Below are 20,716 nucleotides of genomic sequence, written 5' to 3'. Positions count from 1 at the left end.
CCCGGTACCAACCCAGTACCAACCCAGCATGTACCAACCAGTACCAACCCGGTACCAAACCCAATACCAACCCGGTACCGACCCAGTACCAACCCAGTACCAACCCGGTACCAACCCAATACCAACCCAGTACCAACCCAGTACCAAGCCCAGTACCAACCCAGTACCAAACCCAGTACCAACCCAGTACCGACCCAGTACCAACCCAGTACCAACCCAGTACCAACCCGGCATGTACCAACCCAATATCGACCCAGTACCAATCCGGTACCGACCCAGTACCAATCCAGTACCAAACCGGTACCGACCCAGCACCAATCCAGTACCAACCCGGTACCAAACCAATACCAAACCGGTACCAACCCAGTACCGACCCGGTACCAACCCGGCATGTACCAACCCAGTACCAACCCAATACCAAACCGGTACCAAAGCAATACCAACCCAGCATGTACCAACCCAGTACCAACCCGGTAGCAACCCGGTACCAACCCAGTACCAACCGAGTACCAACCCAATACCAAACCGGTACCGACCCAGTACCAATCAGGTACCAAACCGGTACCAAAGCAATACCAACCCGGCATGTACCAACCCAGTACCAACCCGGCATGTACCTACACATACCAAGCCAGTACCAACCCAACACATACCAACCCAGCACGTACCAACCCAACATGGGTTTTTATACAGTGAATGCTCCCATACTTAAAGTGAACCACTAAAACCAGAAGAGGTAATTGTGTATAATGTGTCACATCCAGACCCAGCGAATTCTTTCACAGAACTCCCAGCTTATCAACATCAAGGAAAGCAACCAGGATTTTAAATTGATCTGAGTTAAAGGTCAAGAGGAGGTCAAATGGGTCAGCTCTTGGTTGTGGCATGGCATTCATACCTAGCTAAATCCTTACTAACTAGCTAAATCCTTACTAACTAGCTAAATCCTTACTAACTAGCTAAGTCCTTAATAACTAGCTAAATCCTTACTCACTAGCTAAATCCTTACTAACTAGCTAAATCCTTACTAACTAGCTAAGTCCTTAATAACTAGCTAAATCCTTACTAACTAGCTAAATCCTTACTAACTAGCTAAGTCCTTAATAACTGGCTAAATCCTTACTAACTAGCTAAGTCCTTAATAACTAGCTAAATCCTTACTTACTAGCTAAGTCCTTAATAACTAGCTAAATCCTTACTAACTAGCTAAATCCTTACTAACTAGCTAAGTCCTTAATAACTAGCTAAGTCCTTAATAACTAGCTAAATCCTTACTAACTAGCTAAATCCTTACTAAGTGTTTCCCCAGCGTATCTGTCTAATAAGAAGCAACCAGTTTCCTCAAACATGTCCCATCTGCAAAAAACAGCAGGTGCTATTAAACAGTATCATGTGGTCTGGGGTGGTGTAGTGGATGGTTACAGCCGGTGCTATTCAACAGTAGCGTGTGGTCTGGGGTGGTGTAGTGGATGGTTACAGCCGGTGCTATTCAACAGTAGCGTGTGGCCTGGGGTGGTGTAGTGGATGGTTACAGCCGGTGCTATTAAACAGTAGCGTGTGGTCTGGGGTGGTGTAGTGGATGGTTACAGCCGGTGCTATTCAACAGTAGCGTGTGGTCTGGGGTGGTGTAGTGGATGGTTACAGCCGGTGCTATTCAACAGTAGCGTGTGGCCTGGGGTGGTGTAGTGGATGGTTACAGCCGGTGCTATTAAACAGTAGCGTGTGGTCTGGGGTGGTGTAGTGGATGGTTACAGCCGCTGCCTTCAGAACATATGTCAAATCAAATCAAATTGTATTAGTCACCTGCGCCGAATACAACAGGTGAAAACCTTACAGTGAAATGCTTACTTACGAGCCCCTAACCGACAGTGCAGTTTAAAAAAATACGGATAAGCATAAGAGATAAAAGTAACGAGTAATTAAAGAGCAGTAAAAAATAACAATATATACAGGGGGGTGCCGGTACAGAGTCAATGTGTGGGGGCACCGGTTAGTTGAGGTAGTATGTACATGTAGGTAGAGTTAATTAAAGTGACTATGCATAGATGACAACAGAGAGTGGCAGTGGTGTGGAGAGGAGAGGGGAGGAGAGGAGAGGGGGGGGCCAATGTGAATAGTCTGGGTAGCCATTTGACTAGATGTTCAGGAGTCTTATGGCTTGGGGGTAGAAGCTGTTTAGAAGCCTCATGGACCTAGACTTGGCGCTCCGGTACCACTTGCCGTGTGGTAGCAGAGAGAACAGTCTATGACTAGGGTGGCTGGAGTCTTTGACAATTTTCAGGGCCTTCCTCTGACACCGCCTGGTATAGAGGTCCTGGATGGCAGAAGGCTTGACCCCAGTGATGTACTGGGCTGTTCGCACTACACTCTGTAGTGCCTTGCGGTTGGAGGCAGAGCAATTGCCATACCAGGCAGTGATGCAACCAGTCAGGATGCTCTCGATGGTGCAGCTATAGAACCTTTTGAGGACATGTAAGCTGGTCTGTTGGAGTGGGTTTAAATCTGAGTCATTCTACCATTCTAACACACTCTCTCCTTCCTACTTTCCTGTCACTCTAGATTGTCACTGACCAATAAACACGAAAAGGAGTAGCTTTCCCAGTCAGGCGTCTAGGCTGAAGCCAGGACTCCAGACTAACTTTTTCAGTTGGTTGCACCAACTGGTTTGGTTGCACCAATTTTTTTTCTCGCAGTTTCACGGAAAATCGTTTTTTTTTGTTGTAATCACCTTAGTCATTCACAGAGCTTTAGATGGTGTAACATAACACTGAGAAGGAAGGCTAGTCAATAAATGCTTGTTGTTTAATTGTTTGTTTAATCTTCTAACAGGAACACATGATTCAAGATATTTTGATGTTCAATCTAATAACAGTGATTTTCATCAATTGTTGTTCAATAGAGATGAATTTGCCTACATCTTTACGTGCACTAATATCATAGGCTAATTCACCACGAGGAAGTGAAAATTCTAAACACATTAGCTAAATCGCTAACACTCAATATAGTACCCAGTGTCAGTGGTCATGTCCTAATCTATCAGTAAATGTATTGTCATTAAAAAACGGTTGCAGTTGTTGCCTATAATGCATGTGCACTATAATGCACTAGTTTTGAAAAGTCATACGGGAGACATTTGGGATGCAGACAATGCCTCTAGTCTTGCTCTCCTCTCTCCAGAGCAGTACAGTACTTAACTAGGCTAATGAGATGCGTTTTAGTTTATGAGATTAACACTTCTCTGATTGGTTCATATAAACATCATTGTTTATGAGGTTACCACTTCTCTGATTGGTTCTTTATACATATCATTGTTTTGAGGTTACCTCTTCTCTGATTGGTTCATATACACATCATTGTTTATGAGGTTACCTCTTCTCTGATTGGTTCACATACAAATTATTGTTTATGCGTTTAAGTCTTCTTTGATTTGTTCATATACACATTCCACACATATGACCTCAAATGACACACTATATGAATAAATTACATTTTATTTTTGTGTCAAACTGGCAACCCATCCCTTATGGGATTAATTGACACATAAACAATCATTACAACAATTCAGTATGATAATTAAATGATAATTATTCTTTCGGTGTTCTCTGCAATGCATAAAAAGTGAAAAAAATAAATGTTAATCAGAATATTGTCCCAATAGTCGATAGCAAGCAAGATTTCTTACATTTTGATTGGACAGATGAGCCGTTTACTATATTAGTTTCACTTATGGAGTCTATTCATACAGTTGGATAGAAAGGGAAATCAGACTAGGTTGTAGTTATTGTGTACTATGTCACAGTGGTGCTATAGTTCTAGGTTGTAGTTATTGTGTACTATGTCACAGTGGTGCTATAGTTCTAGGTTGTAGTTATTGTGTACTATGTCACAGTGGTGCTATAGTTCTAGGTTGTAGTTATTGTGTACTATGTCACAGTGGTGCTAAAGTTCTAGGTTGTAGTTATTGTGTACTATGTCACAGTGGTGCTAAAGTTCTAGGTTGTAGTTATTGTGTACTATGTCACAGTGGTGCTATAGTTCTAGGTTGTAGTTATTGTGTACTATGTCACAGTGGTGCTATAGTTCTAGGTTGTAGTTATTGTGTACTATGTCACAGTGGTGCTATAGTTCTAGGTTGTAGTTATTGTGTACTATGTCACAGTGGTGCTAAAGTTCTAGGTTGTAGTTATTGTGTACTATGTCACAGTGGTGCTATAGTTCTAGGTTGTAGTTATTGTGTACTATGTCACAGTGGTGCGATAGTTCTAGGTTGTAGTTATTGTGTACTATGTCACAGTGGTGCTATAGTTCTAGGTTGTAGTTATTGTGTACTATGTCACAGTGGTGCTATAGTTCTAGGTTGTAGTTATTGTGTACTATGTCACAGTGGTGCTATAGTTCTAGGTTGTAGTTATTGTGTACTATGTCACAGTGGTGCTATAGTTCTAGGTTGTAGTTATTGTGTACTATGTCACAGTGGTGCTAAAGTTCTAGGTTGTAGTTATTGTGTACTATGTCACAGTGGTGCTATAGTTCTAGGTTGTAGTTATTGTGTACTATGTCACAGTGGTGCGATAGTTCTAGGTTGTAGTTATTGTGTACTATGTCACAGTGGTGCTATAGTTCTAGGTTGTAGTTATTGTGTACTATGTCACAGTGGTGCTATAGTTCTAGGTTGTAGTTATTGTGTACTATGTCACAGTGGTGCTATAGTTCTAGGTTGTAGTTATTGTGTACTATGTCACAGTGGTGCGATAGTTCTAGGTTGTAGTTATTGTGTACTATGTCACAGTGGTGCTATAGTTCTAGGTTGTAGTTATTGTGTACTATGTCACAGTGGTGCTATAGTTCTAGGTTGTAGTTATTGTGTACTATGTCACAGTGGTGCTATAGTTCTAGGTTGTAGTTATTGTGTACTATGTCACAGTGATGCTATAGTTCTAGGTTGTAGTTATTGTGTACTATGTCACAGTGGTGCTATAGTTCTAGGTTGTAGTTGTTGTGTACTATGTCACAGTGGTGCTATAGTTCTAGGTTGTAGTTATTGTGTACTATGTCACAGTGGTGCTATAGTTTTAGGTTGTAGTTATTGTGTACTATGTCACAGTGGTGCTATAGTTCTAGGTTGTAGTTATTGTGTACTATGTCACAGTGATGCTATAGTTCTAGGTTGTAGTTATTGTGTACTATGTCACAGTGGTGCTATAGTTCTAGGTTGTAGTTATTGTGTACTATGTCACAGTGGTGCGATAGTTCTAGGTTGTAGTTATTGTGTACTATGTCACAGTGGTGCTATAGTTCTTGGTTGTAGTTATTGTGTACTATGTCATAGTGGTGCTATAGTTCTAGGTTGTAGTTATTGTGTACTATGTCACAGTGGTGCTATAGTTCTAGGTTGTAGTTATTGTGTACTATGTCATAGTGGTTCTAAAGTTCTAGGTTGTAGTTATTGTGTACTATGTCACAGTGGTGCTATAGTTCTAGGTTGTAGTTATTGTGTACTATGTCACAGTGATGCTATAGTTCTAGGTTGTAGTTATTGTGTACTATGTCATAGTGATGCTATAGTTCTAGGTTGTAGTTATTGTGTACTATGTCATAGTGATGCTATAGTTCTAGGTTGTAGTTATTGTGTACTATGTCATAGTGGTGCTATAGTTCTAGGTTGTAGTTATTGTGTACTATGTCATAGTGGTGCTATAGTTCTAGGTTGTAGTTATTGTGTACTATGTCATAGTGGTGCTATAGTTCTAGGTTGTAGTTATTGTGTACTATGTCATAGTGATGCTATAGTTCTAGGTTGTAGTTATTGTGTACTATGTCATAGTGATGCTATAGTTCTAGGTTGTAGTTATTGTGTACTATGTCACAGTGGTGCTATAGTTCTAGGTTCTAGTTATTGTGTACTATGTCATAGTGATGCTATAGTTCTAGGTTCTAGTTATTGTGTACTATGTCATAGTGGTGCTATAGTCATAACTGTGTTGCTGATATCTACTGATTGTTGACACCACTCCTGGAGTTAAAACTGTGTTGCTTGATATCGACTGTCTACTCTCTTATTATCTCCATTAGAAAAAAGAGAACTAACAACAAACACTGTGTATAATCTTATATCCCTCACTTGCTCATTGAGGCCATATATGTGAAGGCAATCCGGAAATACAGTATAATAAAATACAGTATCATATAATACGGTATCATATAATACAGTATAATATAATAAAGTATCATACAATACAGTATGATATAATACAGTATCATATAATACAGTATAATTATCTTATGTCTAAACTGTACCTACTACCAAAAATGAATATGCATGAAGCTGACCTGGATAGGGCAGTAATTTAAAACCCACCCCACAGTCACTGTGTTAAAACTGTGCTGCTTTGCATCCATCTATAAACAACCACTCTCTCGTTCATCATCTGCATCAGAAAACAGACAAACAAAAGAAAGCAAGCCCAGCTGAAAACCTCTGAGTGAGACTGAAAGGCTGTGGAGGGTGTGATGTCGCTCTCTTATAGAGCCAGCAGACAGGCATTATCAACCAAGAGAATGCTGCAGACAGACAGTAAGTCATTATCAACCAAGAGAATGCTGCAGACAGACAGTAAGCCATTATCAACCAAGAGAATGCTGCAGACAGACAGTAAGTCATTATCAACCAAGAGAATGCTGCAGACAGACAGTAAGTCATTATCAACCAAGAGAATGCTGCAGACAGACAGTAAGTCATTATCAACCAAGAGAATGCTGCAGACAGACAGCTAGCTAACCGACCAGGCCTGTATGACAGACAGTAACTAGCTAACCGACCAGGCCTGTATGACAGACAGTAACTAGCTAACCGACCAGGCCTGTATGACAGACAGTAACTAGCTAACCGACCAGGCCTGTATGACAGACAGTAGCTAGCTAACCGACCAGGCCTGTATGACAGACAGTAACTTGCTAACCGACCAGGCCTGTATGACAGACAGTAGCTAGCTAACCGACCAGGCCTGTATGACAGACAGTAACTAGCTAACCGACCAGGCCTGTATGACAGACAGTTACTAGCTAACCGACCAGGCCTGTATGACAGACAGTAACTAGCTAACCGACCAGGCCTGTATGACAGACAGTAACTAGCTAACCGACCAGGCCTGTATGACAGACACCGCCTTCACCCCTCCTTTAACCCATATAATCACAGGACCCCCCTTCAAGCTAATGAGCAGTCATTCTAACAGTGTAATTAATACATTTCATATATGCTTTCGAAAAAATAATAATTAGGCTGTGTTTATGATTAGAATACGAAAAAATATATACTTCAAATAACACAATAGTATTTTCATTAGTTTATATTACTGTAGAATATATGTAGGTAAAAACACAGAAACACAAAAACAGCAATTCAAGTGTTTTTGTTGAGTGCCTTTGTTACCACTATGAAACAGAAAGTATATAGTAACAGATTACTTTTATAACAAAAATACCCAACTACCAAGACGCACGATCAGCAAGACAAGCGGCAGTGAAATGACGAAAAGATTAGTAGCCTAAACATCATTATAAGCACCACGCGGCCTTGACAAATACCGAAACTCAGCACAAAAACAACAATGGCATGATAATGAATATAGGTGTCGATACGACAGCAGTCACAAATTGTCAATTACTATCAGCCTGTGCTTACATGGTGTGCGTCTTCACGCAATGGCATCAGTTGGAGCATGTCCATGTCACATAAACAACGAGAGCTAGTGAGTGCGTTGCTGATGTTGTTTTTTGCTTGAGAGGTACTGTAGAGCCTGCTCTCTCAGTGATGACATTTTGTGCTGATCATCGGCCCGTAGCATTGTCACCGGCTTGTTCTATCTAAACGTTGGCCATCCCTTCCTCTCTCCCGTCTCAACTTTTCATTTGGTAGTGGCGAGGATAACTGCTCAGTGTGCACCATTCTGTTTTTTTGGGGGGGGGTTCCTCGGAGGTATAAGTTCAGGATGAGGCTCAGAACCAGAAGATGAATCATCAGAGGTATAAGTTCAGGATGAGGCTCAGAACCAGAAGATGAATCATCAGAGGTATAAGTTCAGGATGAGGCTCAGAACCAGAAGATGAATCATCAGAGGTGGAGGTTCAGGATGAGGCTCAGAACCAGAAGATGAATCATCAGAGGTGGAGGTTCAGGATGAGGCTCAGAACCAGAAGATGAATAATCAGAGGTGGAGGTTCAGGATGAGGCTCAGAACCAGAAGATGAATCATCAGAGGTGGAGGTTCAGGATGAGGCTCAGAACCAGAAGATGAATCATCAGAGGTGGAGGTTCAGGATGAGGCTCAGAACCAGAAGATGAATCATCAGAGGTGGAGGTTCAGGATGAGGCTCAGAACCAGAAGATGAATCATCAGAGGTGGAGGTTCAGGATGAGGCTCAGAACCAGAAGATGAATCATCAGAGGTGGAGGTTCAGGATGAGGCTCAGAACCAGAAGATGAATCATCAGAGGTGGAGGTTCAGGATGAGGCTCAGAACCAGAAGATGAATCATCAGAGGTGGAGGTTCAGGATGAGGCTCAGAACCAGAAGATGAATCATCAGAGGTGTCTGATATCGGGTACATCCCATTTTAAGATTAGAATTACAATAGATCAACACAACAGAATTGCCTGCCCTGTTCTTTATTCACTATTGGTGATTAAACAATTCTGCATTGTTCACTTCCCCCTCACTCATCAACTCACCCATTCTCCCCCATCATACTTCACTTCATTTATTTCATCTGTGGTTATATGTGTGAAATTAGATTTGGTATAGTTTAGGTTCAGTTTTGAGGCAATTATCGGGGCGGTTATCAACTGGGCATGGCACCTTCAACTGTCAGGACAAGGAGGGGAGCAGGCCCTACTGTCGGGAGGAGGAGGGGAGCAGGCCCTACTTTCTGGAGAAGGAGGGGAGCAGGCCCTACTGTCAGGAGAAGGAGGGGAGCAGGCCCTACTGTCAGGAGAAGGAGGGGAGCAGGCCCTACTGTTAGGAGAAGGAGAGGAGCAGGCTCTACTGGTGGGAGGAGGAGGGGAGCAGGCCCTACTGTCTGGAGAAGGAGGGGAGCAGGCCCTACTGTCAGGAGAAGGAGAGGAGCAGGCCCTACTGTCTGGAGAAGGAGGGGAGCAGGCCCTACTGTCAGGAGAAGGAGAGGAGCAGGCCCTACTGTCAGGAGAAGGGGAGGAGCAGACCCTACTGTCAGGAGAAGGAGGGGAGCAGGCCCTACTGTCAGGAGAAGGAGGGGAGCAGGCCCTACTGTCAGGAGAAGGAGGGGAGCAGACCCTACTGTCAGGAGAAGGAGGGGAGCAGGCCCTACTGTTGGGAGAAGGAGGGGAGCAGGCCCTACTGTCAGGAGAAGGAGAGGAGCAGGCCCTACTGTCAGGAGAAGGAGGGGAGCAGGCCCTACTGTTAGGAGAAGGAGAGGAGCAGGCTCTACTGGTGGGAGGAGGAGGGGAGCAGGCCCTACTGTCTGGAGAAGGAGGGGAGCAGGCCCTACTGTCAGGAGAAGGAGAGGAGCAGGCCCTACTGTCTGGAGAAGGAGGGGAGCAGGCCCTACTGTCAGGAGAAGGAGAGGAGCAGGCCCTACTGTCAGGAGAAGGGGAGGAGCAGACCCTACTGTCAGGAGAAGGAGGGGAGCAGGCCCTACTGTCAGGAGAAGGAGGGGAGCAGGCCCTACTGTCAGGAGAAGGAGGGGAGCAGACCCTACTGTCAGGAGAAGGAGGGGAGCAGGCCCTACTGTTGGGAGGAGGAGGGGAGCAGGCCCTACTGTCAGGAGAAGGAGGGGAGCAGACCCTACTGTCAGGAGAAGGAGAGGAGCAGGCCCTACTGTCAGGAGAAGGAGGGGAGCAGGCCCTACTGTCAGGAGAAGGAGGAGAGCAGGCCCTACTGTCTGGAGGAGGAGGGGAGCAGGCCCTACTGTCAGGAGAAGGAGAGGAGCAGGCCCTACTGTCAGGAGAAGGAGGGGAGCAGGTTCTACTGTCAGGAGAAGGAGAGGAGCAGGCCCTACTGTCAGAAGAAGGAGGGGAGCAGGCCCTACTGTCAGGAGAAGGAGGAGAGCAGGCCCTACTGTCAGGAGAAGGAGAGGAGCAGGCCCTACTGTTAGGAGAAGGAGAGGAGCAGGCCCTACTGTCAGAGGCAACGAGGGAAAGCCATTAAAAAAATGACATGCCCTCCTAAAACTGGTTCTCCAGTTCTGTTTGTGATATAAAGATTTGAACAACGACAGTGTTATATAGACTTATTTAGGACAAGTCAAGGACAAAGAGGATCATGACTTAAAAAATATAATAAAATGTTTTACTTCACTACATCCACAGTCCAATGACTGCTTTAGCGGTTCTAGTGTTAATTAACCCTCATCACTACTATTCACATGTCACGCCCTGACCATAGAGATCCCTCGGTTCTCTATGGTGTTTAGGTCAGAGCGTGACTAGGGGGGTGTTCTAGTCATTCTATTTCTATGTTGCTGGTTTGTATGGTTCCCAATTAGAGGCAGCTGGTAATCGTTGCCTCTAATTGGGGATCATATTTAGGAAGCTCTTTCTCCCACCTGCTTTGTGGGATATTGTTTTGAGTCACTGCATGTAGCACTACGGTACTTCACGGTCGTCGTTTTGTTTCTTGGTTTGTTTTAAGTTTCACAACAACAACAAAAAAGATGTGGAACTCCAATCACGCTGCACCTTGGTCCGTCTCTCCTCACGACGGTGACATCACACTGTTCTCTCCTCAGAACGATGGCTGCTACATAAACTGAGCCAGCTAACGGCTTATAGACAATAAGTGGGGAAAATGAAACATTTTCTGATTGTCCCGTTGTATCCTATTTAGGGTAAAAAGTCTGTGTTGAAGACTCATCTCTGAAGAATAATTTGTTAAATCTTCCTGTGACTGTCTCTCTCCGCCACGCTTTGTCACGTTTACATATTTAACGAGTCTAATTAAAACCAGACAGCAGGAATGAATGAGTGGGGTGGGGGGGATGTCTGCTCTGCAGGGGGAGCGATGCGCCACTCACCCCTCCAACCTTCTCTTCAAGCCTTCCCTTCCCATTCCTCGCATGCCAACCCGCCCTGACGACAGGACAGGGTAACCTGGGTTGTATCCATAGCGACAGAGCCAGGACACACACACACACACACACTAGGTCACCCCTCTCAGTGGTGGGGGTTGAGACGTCTAAAGTAGGTCTACACCCTGCAGTAGAACTACAGTACCACCCTGCAGTAGGACTACAGTACCACCCTGCAGTAGGACTACATCCACACCCTGCAGTAGGACTACATCCACACCCTGCAGTAGGACTACATCCACACCCTGCAGTAGGACTACATCCACACCCTGCAGTAGAACTACAGTACCACCCTGCAGTAGGACTACAGTACCACCCTGCAGTAGGACTACAGTACCACCCTGCAGTAGGACTACATCCACACCCTGCAGTAGGACTACATCCACACCCTGCAGTAGGACTACATCCACACCCTGCAGTAGGACTACATCCACACCCTGCAGTAGGACTACAGTACCACCCTGCAGTAGGACTACAGTACCACCCTGCAGTAGAACTACAGTACCACCCTGCAGTAGAACTACATCCACACCCTGCAGTAGAACTACAGTACCACCCTGCAGTAGAACTACATCCACACCCTGCAGTAGGACTACATCCACACCCTGCAGTAGGACTACATCCACACCCTGCAGTAGAACTACATCCACACCCTGCAGTAGGACTACAGTACCACCCTGCAGTAGGACTACATCCACACCCTGCAGTAGGACTACAGTACCACCCTGCAGTAGGACTACATCCACACCCTGCAGTAGAACTACAGTACCACCCTGCAGTAGGACTACAGTACCACCCTGCAGTAGGACTACAGTACCACCCTGCAGTAGGACTACAGTACCACACCCTGCAGTAGGACTACATCCACACCCTGCAGTAGGACTACAGTACCACCCTGCAGTAGGACTACAGTACCACCCTGCAGTAGGACTACAGTACCACCCTGCAGTAGGACTACAGTACCACCCTGCAGTTGGACTACATCCACACCCTGCAGTAGAACTACAGTACCACCCTGCAGTAGGACTACAGTACCACCCTGCAGTAGGACTACAGTACCACCCTGCAGTAGAACTACAGTACCACCCTGCAGTAGGACTACATCCACACCCTGCAGTAGAACTACAGTACCACCCTGCAGTAGGACTACATCCACACCCTGCAGTAGAACTACATCCACACCCTGCAGTAAGACTACAGTACCACCCTGCAGTAGGACTACATCCACACCCTGCAGTAGGACTACATCCACACCCTGCAGTAGGACTACATCCACACCCTGCAGTAGGACTACAGTACCACCCTGCAGTAGGACTACAGTACCACCCTGCAGTAGGACTACAGTACCATCTACGCATCTGCCTGGTGCTGCCATCATACAGCAGTTAACAGGGCTAACACTGATAATATCATGCTACATTAATGCTTTTAGTATTATGATGAATGCTTTTAGTATTATGATGAATGCTTTTAGTATTATGATGAATGCTTTTAGTATTATGATGAATGATTTTAGTATTATGATGAATGCTTTTAGTATTATGATGAATGCTTTTAGTATTATGATGAATGCTTTTAGTATTATGATGAATGCTTTTAGTATTATGATGAATGCTTTTTGTATTATGGTTTACAAACATGATCTACCCGCGGTTTCCTCACATATTTATTCAGGGGCGCAACTTTGATTTTAGAAGTGGGAGGGACAATATATATATATATATATATATATATATATATATATATATACACACTATGTTTTTTATCCAGTCGGATAAACACTCCAAACAGCCTACCCGACCGCTCGGAGGCGTCCGCGTGGTCCTAAAGCACACCGTTGCCTTGTTTAGTATCACATTCCAAATGATAAAACTGGGTTCGGACAAAAATGCAATTTCAGAATGTGGGGGGGATATGTCCCCCGTCCCCAGTGAAAGTAAGCGCCCCCTGTATATATACCTTTCATACTGACACGTTTTCCACCAACTTTACCATACCGCCAACTTTACCATGCCGCCAACTTTACCATGCCGCCAACTTTACCATACCGCCAACTTTAGCATACCGCCAACTTTACCATACCGCCAACTTTACCATGCCGCCAACTTTACCATGCCGCCAACTTTACCATGCCGCCAACTTTACCATGCCGCCAACTTTAGCATGCCGCCAACTTTAGCATGCCGCCAACTTTACCATGCCGCCAACTTTACCATGCCGCCAACTTTACCATGCCGCCAACTTTACCATGCCGCCAACTTTACCATACCGCCAACTTTACCATACCGCCAACTTTACCATACCGCCAACTTTACCATACCGCCAACTTTACCATACCGCCAACTTTACCATACCGCCAACTTTACCATACCGCCAACTTTACCACACCGCCAACTTTACCACACCGCCAACTTTACCACACCGCCAACTTTACCATACCGCCAACTTTACTATACCGCCAACTTTACCACACCGCCAACTTTACCACACCGCCAACTTTACCATACCGCCAACTTTACCATGCTGCCAACTTTACCATACCGCCAACTTTACCATGCTGCCAACTTTACCATACCGCCAACTTTACCATACCGCCAACTTTACCATACCGCCAACTTTACCATGCTGCCAACTTTACCATACCGCCAACTTTACCATGCTGCCAACTTTACCATGCCGCCAACTTTACCATACCGCCAACTTTACCACACCGCCAACTTTACTATACCGCCAACTTTACTATACCGCCAACTTTACCATACCGCCAACTTTTTGCCGCCTTTTCTTTATCTAAAAGAGGTCGCTGGTAACAAAGCCTGTACTTTTATTTCCGACAAGCGACCTAGTCATGATTGTGGTAAAGTTCTGCCTACAGCTTAGTATGAAATGTAGCTGTAATGCTGAGGCGGCATTGACACCCACTACCGCCCTAATTCTCTTGAGGGTTACTAGACAGCGCCTGTTACTAGGCTGTTAACATCCCATCATAGCCCACCACATGCACTGTTTTCTAACCACTACTGGATGGATCCATAATGAATTACTGTGGGAATAAATATCACTGAATGACACACATATTGGCATAAAGTAGGCTAACGATGTTGAAGGCATCAAATTGTTGCTTACTGAAATTCCCAAAGTCATCCAATCCGCGTGTAGTGTGGTAAACTAGATTATCATTTCCCTACAGCTGCTCCACAACAAACATATGGAAACCATGTTGGACTCCGTTAATTCCAATCCAGCCATTACAATGAGCCTGTCCTCCTATAGCGCCTTCCACCAGCCTCCTCTAATGTCTACAGGTTTTTGGAGAGGTGCGGGGTGCTGCCACACTGGGCGCCCTGGGAGCTGTTGTTGAGATGGGTTAAGTGCATTGCTCAAGGGCACAACGGCAGGCAATGGCATCTAGGATTTGAACCCTTCGGTTGCCAGCTCACTTCCTACCGGACCTGGGATTCAAACTGGCAACCCTCCGATTGCTGGCTCACCTCTCTAACCGCTAGGCTATCCGCCATGGTCAGACGACACTCACTGTGTGTTTTGGGGTATCCTTTGTGTAAGCATAAGGAGAAATAATGATCGGTGATAGGCGGAGACATTTGGTACCTCAGCAGCAGTCCTACAAGGCATTAATAAATATTTACAGCATTCCTGAATGTCACATTGGACTGGAGGGAGTCAGCAGTTAGCTCTCTCTGCTCTCATTGTTAAATATTTACAGCATTCCTGAATGTCACATTGGACCGGAGGGAGTCAGCAGTTAGCTCTCTCTGCTCTCTACCCACTGGGCACAGACTTCATTTCAGCGTCTAGATTTGGTTTACATTTGGTTGAGTTGTGAACTAATGTGAATTCAACGTGAAATCAACAAAAAAATTCACTTCATTGGATTTAGGTAAAATATTTGGTGAAAAAATATTAAATTCCCTTATGTTGATTACTTGTAAGTCGCTCTGGATAAGAGCGTCTGCTAAATGACTTAAATGTAAATGTACTTTTTTCCACGTTGATTCAACGTCATTACATAGTATTTTGGGGGGGAAATTACAGTGGGGGAAAAAAGTATTTGATCCCCTGCTGATTTTGTACGTTTGCCCACTGACAAAGAAATTATCAGTCTATAATTTTAATGGTAGGTTTATTTCAACAGTGAGAGACAGAATAACAAGAAAAAAATCCAGAAAAACGCATGTCAAAAATGTTATAAATTGATTTGCATTTTAATGAGGGAAATAAGTATTTGACCCCCTCTCAATCAGAAAGATTTCTGGCTCCCAGGTGTCTTTTATACAGGTAACAAGCTGAGATTAGGAGCACACTCTTAAAGAAAGTGCTCCTAATCTCAGTTTGTTGCCTGTTTAAAAGACACCTGTCCATAGAAGCAATCAATCAATCAGATTCCAAACTCTCCACCATGGCCAAGACCAAAGAGCTCTCCAAGGATGTCAGGGACAAGATTGTAGACCTACACAAGGCTGGAATGGGCTACAAGACCATCGCCAACCACCTTGGTGAGAAGGTGACAACAGTTGGTGCGATAATTCGCAAATGGAAGAAACACAAAATAACTGTCATCTCCCTCGGCCTGGGGCTCCATGCAAGATCTCATCACGTGGAGTTGCAATAATCATGAGAACGGTGAGGAATCAGCCCAGAACTATACGGGAGGATCTTGTCAATGATCTCAAGTCAGCTGGGACCATAGTCACCAAGAAAACAATTGGTAACACACTACGCCGTGAAGGACTGAAATCCTGCAGCGCCCACAAGGTCCCCCTGCTCATGAAAGCACATATACATGCCCGTCTGAAGTTTGCCAATGAACATCTGAATGATTCAGAGGACAACTGTGTGAAAGTGTTGTGGTCAGATGAGACCAAAATGGGGCTCTTTGGCATCAACTCAATTCGCCGTGTTTGGAGGAGGAGGAATGCTGCCTATGACCCCAAGAACACCATTCCCACCGTCAAACATGGAGGTGGAAACATTATGCTTTTGGGGGTGTTTTTCTGCTAAGGGGACAGGACAACTTCACCGCATCAAAGGGACGATGGACGGGGCCATGTACCGTCAAATCTTGGGTGAGAACCTCCTTCCCTCAGCCAGGGCATTGAAAATGGGTCGTGGATGGGTATTCCAGCATGACAATGACCCAAAACACACGGCCAAGGCAACAAAGGAGTGGCTCAAGAAGAAGCACATTAAGGTCCTGGAGTGGCCTAGCCAGTCTCCAGACCTTAATCTCATAGAAAATCTGTGGAGGGAGCTGAAGGTTCGAGTTGCCAAACGTCAGCCTCGAAACCTTAATGACTTGGAGAAGATCTTCAAAGAGGAGTGGGACAAAATCCCTCCTGAGATGTGTGCAAACCTGGTGGCCAACTACAAGAAACGTCTGACCTCTGTGATTGCCAACAAGGGTTTTGCCACCAAGTACTAAGTCATGTTTTACAGAGGGGTCAAATACTTATTTCCCTCATTAAAATGCAAATCAATTTATAACATTTTTGACATGCATTTTTCTGGATTTTTTTCTTGTTATTCTGTCTCTCACTGTTCAAATAAACCTACCATTAAAATTATAGACTGATCATTTCTTTGTCAGTGGGCAAACGTACAAAATCAGCAGGCGATCAAATACTTTTTTCCCCCTCACTGTACATGTGTTTTTGCCCAATGGGTAGTTTCTGTCTGGAGGCAACGTAGCCCCTGTGGACAGACTGGAGAATGACCTAGCTTAGCTAGCAGCACGGACACGAAACCCTTAAATGTTTTATTTCTCTGTTTAACTCTGTTGCAGATAAACATGCGCCTCACAAAAGGCTACGGGTAAAATACAGATCTAATCCTTGGTTTACGCATGAATTGTCTGAGAAATTACAGGAAAGAAATGCATCTTGGGCTAAGGCTAGACTGACTGACTCTACATCTGATTGGCTGTCCATCAAACATTTGAGAAATAGATGTCTCCGGTTAGAAAAACAAAATCAACATATTTCTTGAATTGTGTATCGGAGAGTGGTGGTAATCCAGCCAATTTCTGGAAAGTGGTCAAATCTTTGAAACAAAACTCCAGCAGGATTTAATAGCCGTCTGGTCTCATACTAGGCAAAATAATAATCATTTAATAACCATTTTACTTCAGCTGGCCATCTGTTTGAAAGGATAGTCTCTGAAAATTCCTCTCATTCCACTAGAGGGAGTCCTTTAGTCACCTCAAAACAGATTGTAGCGAATAATGCACTAAAATACACATACTTTATTTTCATTTCAACCACTTGATGTCTATGATGTACTAAGTGCTAAAGATTGATGTTAAAAAGTTGAGTCACTTAATCCCTTCTTACTGCAGCTCTCTGCCCCACTTATTGCAGAACTATTGACCTATATTTTTTACTTGACAATTGGTTCTGGTGTTATCCCTACGATCTGGAAAGAGACTAAGCACCGTTTCAGCTGCTACGCTTGTTTAAGATTATGTGTTAAATTGCTTAGATCATAAAAGTCATTGTGTTGCCTTTCAAAAGTTCTTCAACACTGTTGACTGAAATAGGCCTGGATCAGGCTTTTTTTGCAAGTAGTTTGAGAATGATCTGTCAGACAGGACACAATGTGTGAGGTGTTAAGGCCAGTTTCCTGGATATTATAAAAGGTGTACCTCAGGGGTCCGTATTAGGACTTGTTCTCTTTACTATTTATATAAATAATATTGGTCTATCCGTTAAAACATGTTAAATGAATCTGTATGCAAACGATTCTGTTATGTATGCCATTTCCCCAACTGTTGGATATGTTAGAGCTGCAATCTGATCTTGTTGCCTTACAGAGAACCCTGGTTGGTTTAAACATTGTACTTAATGTGGGCAAGATGAGCTTGTTAAAAAGTTAAGATTTAAAGTGGGCTTCTTTTTTTTTTAGAAATAGATCTTGGCTCTCCCTAAATAGCAGAAAGCAGATTGTAAATTCAACTTTGTTTCAAATGGACTGCATATTTCCAGCCAGTTCATGGCTATGGTAACACCATTGACCAGATTGCAGCAGCCATCACTCTAAAACCTTTGGATGCCGTCTACCATAGCGCCCTTCACTTTATCACAGGTGACAGTTTTAATACTTTCCATTGCATCCTTTATCAAAAGGTTGGCTAGTCCTCATTGAAGTCCCGTAAATCACCTTTCTGTTTAAAAAGCTCTACTACACAAGCTTCCAACTTACTGAACTTTGCTGCTAAAGTATAAAAGAATGAGCTCTCAGGGTTGGTTAGCTCTCAGGGTTGGTTAGCTCTCAGGGTTGGTTAACTCTCAGGGTTGGTTAGCTCTCAGGGTTGGTTAGCTCTCAGGGTTGGTTAACTCTCAGGGTTAGTTAACTCTCAGGGTTGGTTAGCTCTCAGGGTTGGTTAGCTCTCAGGGTTGGTTAGCTCTCAACTCTCAGGGTTGGTTAGCTCTCAGGGTTGGTTAGCTCTCAACTCTCAGGGTTGGTTAGCTCTCAGGGTTGGTTAGCTCTCAGGGTTGGTTAACTCTCAGGGTTGGTTAGCTCTCAGGGTTGGTTAGCTCTCAGGGTTGGTTAACTCTCAGGGTTGGTTAGCTCTCAGGGTTGGTTAGCTCTCAGGGTTGGTTAACTCGAGGTCCCTCTGTTCTCGACCAATTTAGGTAAATCCTCCTTTAGTTTTAGTGCCCCCTATTGTTCGAATAACCTGCGAAATTCCTTGCATCTTGGTTCCCTGCTGCCGCTAGGGCAGTTTAGGACTCTGGTGTTAAATGAATTCACTAAGGATTGTGGTTGTTTCTATTGACTGTAATGGTTTATTGGTTGACATTGTAGTATTGTAATTGTACCTTGTAGTTTTTTTGTTATTTTTGTTTTATTTTATTTTATTTATTTTATTGATTATGAAAATGTTTGTATTCAGGGCACCATTGTAAATGAGACCCTTGTCTGTGGGATGGGCTTCACAGTCGACCTCTTGACCCAACATTAGGAGCACACAGTTAATTACTGAGAGAGGGAGAAATAGGGAGGGAGGGAGGGAGGGAGGGAGGGAAAGAGAGTGAGAGAAAGAGAGAGTGAGCATATAGCCTTTCTTCCTCTGTAGTACACAGAACTAAAACGATGACTACTGTCATGTAGTGTATCTGTTGTTAGGGTCGGTAGGTAGCCTAGCGGTTAAGAGCATTGGGGCAGTAACCGAAAGGTCGCTATTTCAAATCCCTGAGTCGACAAGGTGAAAAATATATCGATCTGCCCTTGAGCAAGGCACTTAACCTTAATTTCTCAAGGGTCGCCATGACCCCGCTCTCTGAGCGTGACTCAGGGGGGAGTTGGGATATGCAAAAAAAACATTTCCATTTCACACCTCACACCCGTACAGGTTACCCACTTGCAGTGAAACAGGACAAATATAAGCACCCCCTATTTGAGGTATGGAGAGATGACAGAGACCAGTCACATAGCTGTTGTTAGGTATAAACAGAGACCAGTCACATATCTGTTGTTAGGTATAAACAGAGACCAGTCACATAGCTGTTGTTAGGTATAAACAGAGACCAGTCACATAGCTGTTGTTAGGTATAAACAGAGACCAGTCACATAGCTGTTGTTAGGTATAAACAGAGACCAGTCACATAGCTGTTGTTAGGTATAAACAGAGACCAGTCACACACCTGTCTGAGTCACTACTGATGTCTGGGATCTCATCCATCCTTTGGTGACATACAGCCAGAGTCAAGCCCTAGTGCTCCTGGGAAAAGTAGTTTCTCCTCAGAATAGCCAGAGTCAAGCCCTAGTGGCCATGGGAAAAGTAGTTTCTCTTCAGAATAGCCAGAGTCAAGCCCTAGTGGCCATGGGAAAAGTAGTTTCTCCTCAGAATAGCCAGAGTCCAGCCCTAGTGGCCATGGGAAAAGTAGTTTCTCTTCAGAATAGCCAGAGTCAAGCCCTAGTGCTCCTGGGAAAAGTAGTTTCTCCTCAGAATTGCCAGAGTCAAGTCATTTAATACATCCAAAGTAGTTCCTCCTTTCTCCTTTGAACGGTCTCAGCTAATCAGCTAGTCCAAAGCTCAGAAAGGATCACGATCAGTTAGGACCAAATAGACTTGAAAATGGCTGTCTTACATCACCGCTGAGAGAGGGACACATGACTAGAGCATGTCAACTGGGGTTCAGATCCAGACGGGAGTCCATCTTGGTTCGTTTCAGGTGGATTCATCTATCTGTCTGCAACCAGTCAATCAGTTGATCCACATGGACTGGTGGGATATGATCGCTCAACCTAACATATACCTGTAATCTTTTGCTCACTGTTAACTACAGCAACAATAACCTGTGCTGACTCCTGTCCTCAGGAAATTCTCACGCCTCCTCCTTCATTTCCCTCCCTTTCCCCTCAAGTCCACCCTCCCAGAGAACTGCCGTGTCCAAAGTCTGAAGTTATGCAACTCCTCCTCAGTCTTGTCTTCCCACAGCTGTAGGTAGGCTGACAAGGTCCTACAGTGGCACTCCCTCCATACCGTGGAGCAGTCAGCCAGTCAGTCAGCCAGCCAGTCAGTCAGCCAGTCAGCCTGTCAGTCAGCCCGTCAGCCTGTCAGTCAGTCAGCCTGTCAGCCAGTCAGTCAGCCAGTC

The 20,716-nt window shown here is 44.4% G+C and overlaps 1 protein-coding gene across 1 annotated transcript in view; it reads right to left on the bottom strand.

Annotated features, from left to right (window-relative positions):
- LOC115149503 (protein Shroom3) overlaps positions 1–20,716 on the bottom strand; it is a 135,335-nt gene that overhangs the window by 73,218 nt on the left and 41,401 nt on the right. The gene's annotated exons all lie outside the window — the stretch shown is intronic.

The sequence above is a fragment of the Salmo trutta genome, chromosome 15 (genome assembly GCF_901001165.1).
Source record: "Salmo trutta chromosome 15, fSalTru1.1, whole genome shotgun sequence".
NCBI lineage: Eukaryota > Metazoa > Chordata > Actinopteri > Salmoniformes > Salmonidae > Salmo > Salmo trutta.
Note: the sequence above shows the minus strand (reverse complement) of the source record. Positions and strands in the feature narration are given on the sequence as shown.